This window comes from Cydia strobilella, chromosome 5, assembly GCF_947568885.1.
Source record: "Cydia strobilella chromosome 5, ilCydStro3.1, whole genome shotgun sequence".
Classification (NCBI taxonomy): Eukaryota; Metazoa; Arthropoda; class Insecta; order Lepidoptera; family Tortricidae; genus Cydia; species Cydia strobilella.
In genome coordinates, this window is record NC_086045.1 from 1,716,462 (window position 1) to 1,728,560 (window position 12,099).

Sequence of the window (12,099 nt, forward strand, 5' to 3'; positions counted from 1 at the left end):
TGGGATATCGTTGGATAGGTCTTTCAAAACGAATAGGCTGTAGGATTAAACCAAATTAAGTGTACTTTTGCTGCTTCGCATATTAGCCGCACCGTGCGTTCGGCGGGGGCAGCGGCTGAGCTAGCGGCGGCTCGGAAGCGGGAAAAGTATGCGGTGTTGACGCACTACCTATTTGTCCCTCGTGCCGTGGAAACCACTGGCTGTTGGTGTGCTGAGGCCAAGACTTTTATTGGGGAAGTGGGCAGACGGTTGCGGGAGAGTGGCCATGACCCTCGCTCCGGGTCGTTCCTTTTGCAAAGGTTGTCCATCGCTGTTCAACGTGGCAACGCGGCGAGCGTGATGGGCTCCTTTGCATCTGGAGGGGCGCGGGGCGCATTTTGTGAATAGTTTTTGTGTTTGTTAGGTTCTAGTTTAGGTTAAGATCTTTGTAATGTTTTATTTTGTATGACATGTGTGTTATAACTTGTAATTACTAATTTGCAATAGACTGATAAAATATAGAATTAAGTATGTATATTAATTAGTAGAGTACGCAGAGGCAGTCCATATCACAGTTAATGTAGGCAATAGTTGTGTGGCTTTTACTGTTATAATTAGACTAATTATAACATTTGTTGTAAATGTTATAATTAGACCACTTAGTTTATAGGTTCCCTAGTTTAAGTATCACTAACAAAATATGGATTTTTTGAAAGTCTGAATTAAATAATTTTTATTTTTTATTTATTTTTATTTTAAGACTCATAATAATATTATCGTAAAAAGAAGTGTGTGTACCTTTAATATGAAACGTTTTATATCGTATCAAAAAGATTCACGGTCGTTTTACGAATTTTTTACTGAAACTTGAGGTAAAAACTGATTTTTTAAGGCAGTCCCGAAAATCCTGGGAAATACCGGTTCCATTTTTGCCAGGTACCGAAAATCCCGGTTCTTTGAAACAGTACTGGTTCTTCAATCCCTAATCCCTACATAAAACGCTTTGGCAATTCAGGTGTTGAAGTTGTTGGTCTTTATTTAATCGATAGCTATCAAAGCTTGTTCTACATTTTGGGTGTATTGTGCTTCTATTTCGTGTCTGTCAAAGGCTCGAATCTAATTAAACGGCACTAGAACACGTGTCTAGCTTCTAGTATGTAGTGTCTAGCTTCTAGGTATGTTGGAACCGTTTGTTCAGCATTTGTAAAGGCTTTAGCAAAAGCAGTTGGGCATGATCTACTAGGCACAGGTTTCAATTGTAAATTGAGGAAATAACTTAAAATAAAATCGTTTTTAATATCATTGATTTATATCATATCATATCATATCATTTCATATCATTTATTCAGTAATAATCATACATTGTCATTGGTATATACATTTCACTTAAAGAAAAGTTAAGAATAAAAAATACAGAATTTGATTAATAGAAATATCATATCATATAGTTATTAATATGAAAATCTTAAAATAACTATGTTAATAAGCCACCCCGGCGCACTCGGGAGGGCTCGGCGCATACCGGGGGATGCCGCGGCATGCCGCCGCGTGTCCTCTATCAAAAGGGATTAGTGACTAGTCTGCACGAGTTCTCCCCTGTCATCCCGGCGCACTCGGGAGAGCTCGGCGCATACCGCGGGACGCCGGCGCATACCGCGGGATGCCGTGGCATGCCGGCGCCTACCGCGGTATCCTCTAACATGCTCCTCGGTGCCGCGGAGTAACAAGCCTCCGTGATGCTCCGAGGTCGGTCTCAGAGCATTCAATTTTATACCTTTATGTAATTGAAATAGGAGGGAATATACATTGATAAATTTATAGTGATATGCGCTGTGCTCCGCCGGTTGGCGCAGGCCTTAAGGATGACCCACGCTGGAACGGACCGGGTCCGGGCCGAAGTCCGACATTTTGTTTTAAAAATCACCTGATCACAAAAACCGGCCAAGTGCGAGTCGGACTCGCGCACCGAGGGTTCCGTACTTTTTAGTATTTGTTGTTATAGTGGCAACAGAAATACACCATCTGTGAAAATTTCAACTATCTAGCTATCACGGTTCATGAGATACAGCCTGGTGACAGACAGACAGACGGACAGCGGAGTCTTAGTAATAGGGTCCCGTTTTTATCCTTTGGGTACGGAACCCTAAAAAAGCAATTTGGTCGACACCTTCTGGGAAATAACATGGTGATGGTAACTACTCGTACTATTGATTCTCTAGCAAACTCCTTATGATAAGAGAGAAAGAGACAATAACTCAGATAATATATAATGTTTGTTTGTTTCAGAAGCCATGCGCGTGCGGTGAGCGTCCGCGCCTGCGCGTTCCGCGCGTCTACTTTATGAGGTAATATATTACTTAACTACTACTAAATACATGTACCAAGTACCACCAACCAAACCAAGCCAAACCACAGATTAATAAATAGTTTGGCCAAACCAAGTAGACCAAGGTAAGTCTGCAACGATATTGATAAAGGTGACTGTCCGTTTGTAACTGCCGCTGCACTGCAGTTGCGACGTTACGCGGTGCCGCACTACTGTAGCAGCACGACTGCGGCTGTTGCGGCGTGCAGTCGCGACAGCGTTCGTTGAAGGCTTGTCAATGTCAAGTCATATAATGTCAGACGTACAAATAAAATACTAATTTACTTTTGTATTTTTTACGTGAAGAAGCGAGTGACGATAATGCTACATGCTACATGAAAAAGAAGACCAGTTTGCCTTTCTACAATAGTCAGAGTCCGACGAAGGCAGCTACGCAATATTAATAAAAAAATCTGATATTTAATGGTGATCCTTTATTCAGATAATATTGCCGATTAAATGAAAAGCAATTCAACATTGAATGAGACTTAATAATTGACGAAATACAATCAAATTACTCAAATAAAATGAATGCAGAGGAAAAATTATTCTTAACATTAAGGTAAGTTCACAATGTGAAATTTTCTTCCCCATCCTCTTGCCTAAATGCGTGACCACCGCACACAGCAATCCGACGGAAACGGGACTCATGGAGTTCGTGATATATACGGGGGGAGTGCGCACTTGATTCACCTGCATCACGTATAGGTACTCGGCCGTCAGAAACGTGCGGCTGGATTTAGAAGTCTGTAATAAACGTCCCCTCAAAACCATGCCAGGTAGGCTCTTTTAGCAGGCCTTTTATTGATTTCTGCAAAGTGATTCGTGGGTTCTGGAGATGACGATGCGACACGTAAGAATAAAATTATCCAATGGTGGGCAGGCAGTCGTTCGGTGTTAGCAAAATATTACAGATTTATCTTTCTAAGTATCCATATTAAGCCAATTTTACTTTCCTTAGGTACCAAACAGTGAAGTATGATGAATAAAATAATTTGTAATTTACACTTCATATTGTCCAGTTGCAGGTGTGAATGGGCGACAGCACTCTATGATATGACCGCACCATCCATATAAAACTTGACGGACGAGACAAGAAATCCTTTATGAAGAAAGATATTTCCCTCGCCTTGGCCGATAGAAAGAACTTTTAATAAATTAATTTGAATAATAAATGGTTTCCTCGTGTTGGTGTGAAGAATTACGAGTTGCACTGTAACACAGTTTGTTTAACCCTCATGCCTTGAGACCTCCGCAACTGTCAATATTCTAAATTTTAAACCATTCGCTTCTCTCGTGGTTCAATTTTGTATCGTTTCGTATGTTTGGATATCAATATGTTACCATGAGGTATTAAATAACATCTTTGCCCCTTGTAATAAAAATAAATGATTGCTTCTTTTATTTAGCTCAGGAATGGCTTTGCAATGACAAAATGAGAAATTGACACCATAAACGACATTATATAATATGATATATTACAATGCAATTACAGTTGCCAGGAATATTCGGCAACTATTCGGTATTTGGCCACTTTGCCGGATATTCGGTATTCTATTTGCCTCTCTATCGCTCGTGCCCTGTCGAGCTTATAGCTATCCTCACAAAACTACGAAAAAATAAAAGAACAGTTTATTTAATGAATCTATAAATAATATCGTCGTATTATTTGAATCCCTAAATCAATAATCTCAAAATACGCTAAATTTGTGAAAGCTGATTCCACAAATCTGCCTTAAGTTATATACCTTAGTTTTATTGGATGTATATAATGTACTCTAGAGAAGGCGGAGAATGTAAAGTTATAGCAAGAATAGTGCCTGGGCGTGGGCATAGATTTAATAATAAACTATACAATTATTTTCTGGATCAACAAGAGTAGAACCTAAATCAACTTCAACTGAATGCTACTAAACAAAGCCCTCAATGTCAACCTTACGTGCAGAACATGTTGAACATATAATGTATACACTTTTTTGGGAAACAGGTTTTTCGTAAATTAATAAAAAAGTAAAAAATAAGACATGTTTTATTTTTCACAACTCTTTATTAACTTTAGTTTTGTCCGCCATGATCGTGATATCAGCAGCTTGAGCCTTGAACTGCAACTTGTAGGTACCTGGAAATTAGAAATTATCTTTTCAGTTTCATGTTGTATTTTGAATATAACTATGTATTTTTGTATGTATATGATTTATTGCTTGCAAGTTACATATATGTATGTCTGTTTGTTGAATTTAACTTCAAATCAGTAAAACGGAGCTAGTAGCGGACAAGCTGTGTTAAACGGTTTGTCTTTAGATATTCTGGCCACATCATCACAGAAAATAAATAGGTAATAGTGACCCGACCACCAAAATGGACTTTTAAATATTCGTAGTAAAATAATATTAATTTTATACTTACATCGACGTGATCCTCACAGCAATATTGTGTGTAACACTTGAAGTATTCCATTCCACATTTACTTCACGACAACACCGTCTTTCACTTAGGTCTTCGCGGACTATAATTTTTGTAAATCATTCCCACAAGTGGAAACAAGGTTTTTGATATATTAAGCAATCAAAATCTACTGTTTAGGTATTAAAAATTATAAATCAAATCGTAAGAAACTAGCGGTTTAACTGAATTTTTTTATTATGACAATTGATGACAATGACATCTTTGACAATTACGTGAGTGACGGATTTATTTACTATGGTTCGATAACTTTTACTATACGATGACATTATTATATTCAGCCTCGCGAGAAGGTCAAACTAAGGTCATCAGTATATTTGTTGAAATATCTTCAATCCTCGATTATTATATCGCAGCAAATGTCGGAAACTGTTTAAAAACCTAATATCTCGAAATGGTTTTCGAAATAGAACATTAAAAAAAAATGAACAATCCTAATTAGAGATTGGATTTTGCAAGTAGTGAGTGAGAAGTGCGACTGTGTGCACGTTTTCCCCCGCAAAAAATTGCAGAACGATTTGTACGGTAAGATATCGCTTGGGCTCCTCCCTTCCGACGTGTCGGAAGCCGGTGTTGCTCGAAGGGTTTGCCAGACTATAGTTAACTTCCGAATTTGACACTCTCTTTTTCGGACCTATCATTCTAGTTTCCTAACTGGCTCTGTGATACTCGTATGGCTCAATATAGATTAGCAAAAAAGTTTACAGTAGTACTACAGTCGCCATCAGATATGTCGGAGCGACCGAGGTGCTAAATATATCTGAACATGCACTCTAGCGCCTTGACAATAAAGGCGTGTTCAGATATTTGTGAGCTCCTTGGCCGCCCCGATATATCTGCGATATATGGCGACGGTACCATCGGGGTTGTTTATCCGTGGGTGTAATAACTCCTTAGAACGAAGTGGTTATATCCTCTTTGCTTAAAACTACTAATATCTGTGATCAAAGACAATTCAGTGCAGGTGACAGATTTGACGTGCGGTCTGCAGCCGGAGATTGCAATAATACACCAAATACGCAAAAATGGCCATGCTACGTGCAGTCGGTCTTGTCATTCATTTTACTATGGAAATTGACAATAACACCGACGTGTCGGAGCAGTAGTGCAGCTGCGGTCGGGAAAACGTTAAAATCACCATATTACGTGCAGTCGATATCGTCATTCATTTTACTATGGAAATTGACAATAACACCGACGCGTTTGGGCCGCCGCAGTAGTGTCGGAGCAGCAGTGCAGCTGCGGTTGGAAACGGACAGTCACCTTAAGACACGCAGTGCAAGTGTTGTCTTAAACGTCAGACTTCTATGAAATTATGACGTATAAATAACACTTTCACTGCGGATGCTATCAGAATCGTTGCAGACTTTTCTTGGTCTAACTCTATACGCTTTTCGTGAATGAAAACATCTTAAGGCCGTTCCATCGGTTTGCCGCTGTCACTGTCACATTTCGCAAGAAAGAACGGGAAAGATGATGTGCGCCAAGTGTCAATTTCGATCGAATTTTGTCGATTTTTATTTATTTTAAAAACGTTACCTTACAATATCGAAATTCGTAAGCTATGAAATTACTATTTAAGTTAAGATTGTTTTATCTTCTTTTTTTGTTTATAGTATCACATAATAAATAACCGAGTAAAGTTGGATTAAAAGTCCGAGTAAGAGGTTACTTTGGGAATTAATTGTATCGAGCGAAGTGTCATAATTCGTGTATCGGAAGCTATGTTGTTAAAGATAATATAGTCAAGAACTACATATATTTTATCCACGTCTACGAATATCAACGCCTCTTAGAAAAACATGATCATATAAGCAGATTTTTCGCCTTCTGGCTCAGGGAACCGCCTTAACACATTCACTGCCAGCGTTGTCGTAGCGCTACGCTCGTAGCCGATCCCAGTGTTTTCCCGAAACTATGTTAAAACTACCTAATACTGACTGAACAATACATACCCTACGTGATTATTATGGGTAATTCCATAGAGTCTGTGGAATATAGAATCTGGAGTAGGTAGAATCTATGGCATCGGCCATTGCTCTCCAGGATTCTCGATTCTATGTTAAAATTACTCAATAGGCTTGATGACAAATTTTTATTAATGGTATCAATCGATCAGGTTAAATTTTGGGATCAAATGGCCATATGGGACCCATTGCATTAAAGCAATACAAAAGTCAGAAATGATAGTCAAAGTCTGACAGTCGTACTTCACTTGCGAAACGCTCCTAACAAAACGATAAGTGAACGTGACGTCAAGGTCACTGAGAGCCCATCTTAATGTATGGAAAATAAGTAAAATTGCGATTTTGTCGGTGAAATATTGCGTTGCTATACAATCTTTTTTTTTGATAAAATGTAAGAAATCGAATGGTATCTTTACTTTATTCCTTTTTGTAAGTAAAAAAAAACTTTAAATTTTGACTTTTAGATCCTGTATTTTTTTCATATATTATTTTAATATCCACATTATTGTGATAAGTTGCTATTTTACTAGATATTGTTATAAAAATCAACATGTGTCATCCCTATTGTTTCAAATTAGGTAATCCGATGGAAATCGAGCTTTATTACACGAGTATCTACTATTTTAACATTTTTAACCGACTTCAGTACGAATGGTTAACTCACTCCACTGTTTCTTTGAATACTTATCAGAAAGTAATGACTCATAATTGTTCGATTACGTATTACCTTATACCGTTATACCTTATAGCGTTTTCACATTGTCCGATCCGTTATCGGATGTACGATTCTACATCCCCGTAGTCCGGCCGCAGGACGCGGGCGCCAGCTTTAGCGGTCACGCACACTACAATAAACATTATGCGTACACTGCGTACATATACACACATAAACAAATATTAACGGTCCGACAGCTGACGGGGGGCTCCGACATGGCTGAAATTATCGGAAGCATTCCGATATCGATGTCGGAAGGCGCTTATGAGAGAAACAGCTGCAGGAGAGTGCCACGTGGCATCAATAAGTATCTATAGTTTTTAGTAATAATGATTTATTAAATGAATAAAGCCAACTGACAAAACTGAAGACCGACGACGGCAGGATCATCTCATCCAAACCTGAGCTCTTGGGAGAAGTCGAGAAGTTCTATGGACAGTTATACACAACAACCCGAGCACCCGTCGTGGATCTAGCTAGAGACCCTAGAGCTAGACTAACTCGACACTATACCGAAGATATCCCGGACGTCAGCCTGTACGAGATTAGTATGGCTCTCAAACAACTTAAGAATGGCAAAGCCCCAGGTGATGACGGAATTACGGCCGAACTCCTGAAGGCGGGTGGTAAACCAGTCCTTAAGGCCCTTCAGACGCTGTTTAGTTCCGTCATGCGCGAAGGAAAAACGCCGCAAGCGTGGAACAGAAGTGTGGTGGTGCTCTTCTTCAAAAAAGGTGATAACACCTTGCTGAAGAATTATAGACCCATCTCACTTCTGAGCCATGTCTACAAGCTGTTTTCGAGAGTCATCACGAACCGTCTCGCACGCAGGTTTGACGACTTCCAGCCTCCCGAACAAGCAGGTTTCCGTAAAGGCTATAGTACCGTAGACCACATACATGCGTTGCGGCAGGTTATACAGAAGACTGAGGAATATAACCTCCCCCTTTGCCTTGCATTTGTGGACTACGAGAAAGCCTTCGATTCGATCGAGACTTGGGCTGTGCTGCAGTCTCTCCAAAGGTGCCAAATCGACTACCGGTATATCGAAGTGCTGAAGTGTCTGTACGAAAACGCCACCATGTCCGTCCGACTACAGGGCCAGAGCTCGAAGCCTATTCCATTGCAGCGGGGAGTCAGACAAGGAGATGTAATCTCCCCAAAGCTGTTCACCGCTGCATTGGAGGATGCCTTTAAGGTTCTGGACTGGAAAGGACGAGGCATCAATGTAAATGGCGAGTACATCACTCACCTTCGGTTTGCCGATGATATCGTAGTCATGGCTGAGACCATGGAGGACCTCAGTGCGATGCTCGCTGATCTCAGCAGAGTATCTGAACGAGTTGGTCTGAAAATGAACATGGACAAGACGAAGATCATGTCTAACGTCCATGTTGTGCCAACTCCCGTATTAATCGGAGGCTCTGCGCTCGAAGTTGTTGACGATTATGTATACCTAGGACAAACAGTCCAGTTAGGTAGGTCCAACTTCGAGAAAGAGGTCACTCGTCGAATCCGACTCGGTTGGGCAGCGTTCGGGAAGCTCCACAGTATCTTTTCGTCCAAATTGCCGCAGTGTCTTAAGTCAAAAGTCTTTGACCAGTGTGTGTTGCCAGTGATGACATACGGATCTGAGACGTGGGCGCTAACGATGGGCCTCATAAGAAGGCTCAAGGTCACGCAAAGGGCAATGGAGAGAGCTATGCTCGGGGTTTCTCTGCGTGATAGAGTCAGAAATGATGATATCCGCAGTAGAACTAGGGTCACCGATATAGCTCGCAGAATTGCAAACCTTAAGTGGCAGTGGGCGGGGCACATTGCTCGCAGAACTGATGGCCGGTGGGGCCGGAAGGTTCTGGAGTGGCGTCCGCGTACCGGAAGACGAACTGCCGGTAGGCCTCCAACGAGATGGAGCGACGACCTGGTGAAAGTCGCGGGAATTCGGTGGTTGCGAGCGGCACAGGATCGGTCGGAGTGGCGAGCCTTGGGGGAGGCCTATGTCCAGCAGTGGACGTCTATCGGCTGACATGATGATGATGATGATGAAATGAATAAGTAAGCTTAAGTGGCAGTGGGCGGGGCACATTGCTCGCAGAACTATGGCCGGTGGGGCCGGAAGGTTCTGGAGTAGCGTCCGCGTACCGGAAGACGAACTGCCGGTAGGCCTCCAACGAGGTGGAGCGACGACCTGGTGAAGGTCGCGGGAATTCGGTGGATGCGAGCGACACAGGATCGGTCGGAGTGGCGAGCCTTGGGGGAGGCCTATGTCCAGCAGTGGACGTCTATCGGCTGACATGATGATGATGATGAAATGAATAAATAAATACAGATAAACATACGTCTTACATTTTACTTCCATCCCGACATCGATATATGTAAAAACGCTCTTACAGTTGTTAGTATTGTCATACATACGCGGAAAATCGTTATCAGTGTTTGCGATAATGTAGCATTGATATTGATAATATAAGGAGACAGTTGGGACAGGAAAAGAGGAAAGAAATTAGATCAATATCCTAATAATACTCGTATTATGAATGTGAAAGTTTGTGTCGTCGGTTGTCTAGATTTAGATGTTTGGTTGGATGCTAAAATATCAACGGATATACGGATTTGGATGAAATTTACTAGGTATGTACATATATAGTAGATTATTATTGTTATTATTTTTGTGAGCCTATTGTGTCCCTCTGCTGGACAAAAGCCTCCCCCCTCTCCCACTCCTCCCAGTTTTGAGCTACATCTGACCAGTCTCTCAGAAAGGAGTCCAAGTTATCCCGCCATCGCCAACGAGGTCTGCCGGATCCCCGGTTTGACTCGTGGGACACCCACTCCGTGGTTATCTTGGCTCACAAGTCATTCGGCATGCGTCAGACATACTCGTATACCTATACGTATAGATAGATATATCCTGAAATAGGACATAAATTCATCCCCTAAGGGATTTTGACGACCGGTCTGGCCTAGTGGGTAGTGACCCTGCCTGTGAAGCCGATGGTCCTGGGTTCGAATCCCGGTAAGGGCATTTATTTGTGTGATGAACACAGATATTTGTTCCTGAGTCATGGATGTTTTCTATGTATTTAAGTATTTGTATAAGTATTATATATATCGTTGTCTGAGTACCCACAACACAAGCCTTCTTGAGCTTACCGTGGGACTTAGTCAATTTGTGTAAGAATGTCCCTATAATATTTATATTTATATCACGCTAGTACTAAGAGAGGGGGGGTGAAATTGCGTAAGTAAAGAAAGAAACCTACTATGACACTTTAGTGTAGTTTGCATCGCTCATAGTTAGTTAATTTATCCACAGCGGTGTACTTATATCGCGTTGTCATTGTCGTCGCGCGGCGCCAGTGCATGGCATTGTGTCGCGTCGCGTCGCGTTATTACGACAAGACAATGTGGCCCCTTTTCATGCGTCTCGGAGAGGAGTACAGTCGCCCAAACAAGTATTTCTATATGATATGATGTAACAGCTAACTAAAATACTAAACTCTCGCATTTAGTCCACATAATTAATGTCATTACCGGGTCTAACGCGATTAAATTACATTATTTTACCTTTTTTCCGACGTTTCAGCTAGGTTGCTCTAGCTGTGGTCACGGAAGACTGACGTTCCAGGAAAATGTCAATTGAGATATTGGTAAACAACACTAAATTACCCGACATTAGTTTATGTATATGTAATGTGTGTGTGTGTGTAGGGGTAGACAAATTTTACAGTCTTCCGTGACCACAGCTAGTGCAACCTAGCTGAAACGTCGGAAAAAGGTAAAATAATGAAATTTAATCGCGTTAGACCCGGTAATGACATTAATTATGTTAACAGCTAACTACCTAAACACTATAGTGCCTGTTACAATTCTTTGAATTAGGTTAAAGCAGACTAGGCTCGTTACAATGCAAATAAAGCGATAAAATGATAAGGAGAAAACAGGGAAACATTTTTTTCTTTTGCCGCAATTAAGGCGTAATTAGACTGACAGAGAAAGATGCCCGCAATTTGCGAACTTCTATGTTCGCGGTAGGCCCTTTGTTCTGTATATTGCCTTACGATTATCAAAAATTTAATACATTTTTCAATAAACCTTTTGCCTTCAATTATGATTTCTCGTTAGAATAAGAGAACATGACGTCATGCCTTACATACTACGAAAACAACTTATGTATACAGGATGGCTAAAAAATAAGTGCATTCCCGTTGCCAGGGAGGTTTTGAGATTATACTGGGCAACTTTTACTATGGGACCAACGCCGAAATCGCGTAAAAAATTTGGCTGTTTCATACATTTTGGCTGGTCCATTTTCTATGGGAGGGTACTTTTTTTCGCGATTTCGTGGTTGGTCCCATAGTAAAAGTTGCTCAGAATAATCCCAAAACTTCCATGGCAACGGGAATGCACTTATTTTTTAGACATCCTGTATAATCGTCTCAACATCCCAACAACATGAAAAATTATTTGCAATATGCAAAGGCAGACGAGGTACACGATCTATTTTATGCTACTTCGCCCGACTATACGATCAACTTAAAATCTTTTTTTAACAGTTTCCACCTTACTCCCTTGTTATAAGACTGGAATTACGTAAGTAGTATTTACTT

At 40.9% G+C, this 12,099-nt stretch overlaps 1 protein-coding gene and 1 long non-coding RNA gene across 2 annotated transcripts in view; one reads left to right on the top strand and one right to left on the bottom strand.

Moving 5' to 3' along the window:
* The window catches only part of LOC134741322 (fat-like cadherin-related tumor suppressor homolog), a 183,601-nt gene that overhangs the window by 88,421 nt on the left and 83,081 nt on the right, over positions 1–12,099 (top strand). The window contains exon 2 of the mRNA XM_063674072.1: positions 2,266–2,324. The gene's annotated coding sequence lies outside the window, so the exon portion shown is untranslated. The remainder of the gene's footprint in view (positions 1–2,265; positions 2,325–12,099) is intronic.
* Positions 1–12,099, bottom strand: part of LOC134741334 (uncharacterized) — a 178,988-nt gene that overhangs the window by 83,072 nt on the left and 83,817 nt on the right. The gene's annotated exons all lie outside the window — the stretch shown is intronic.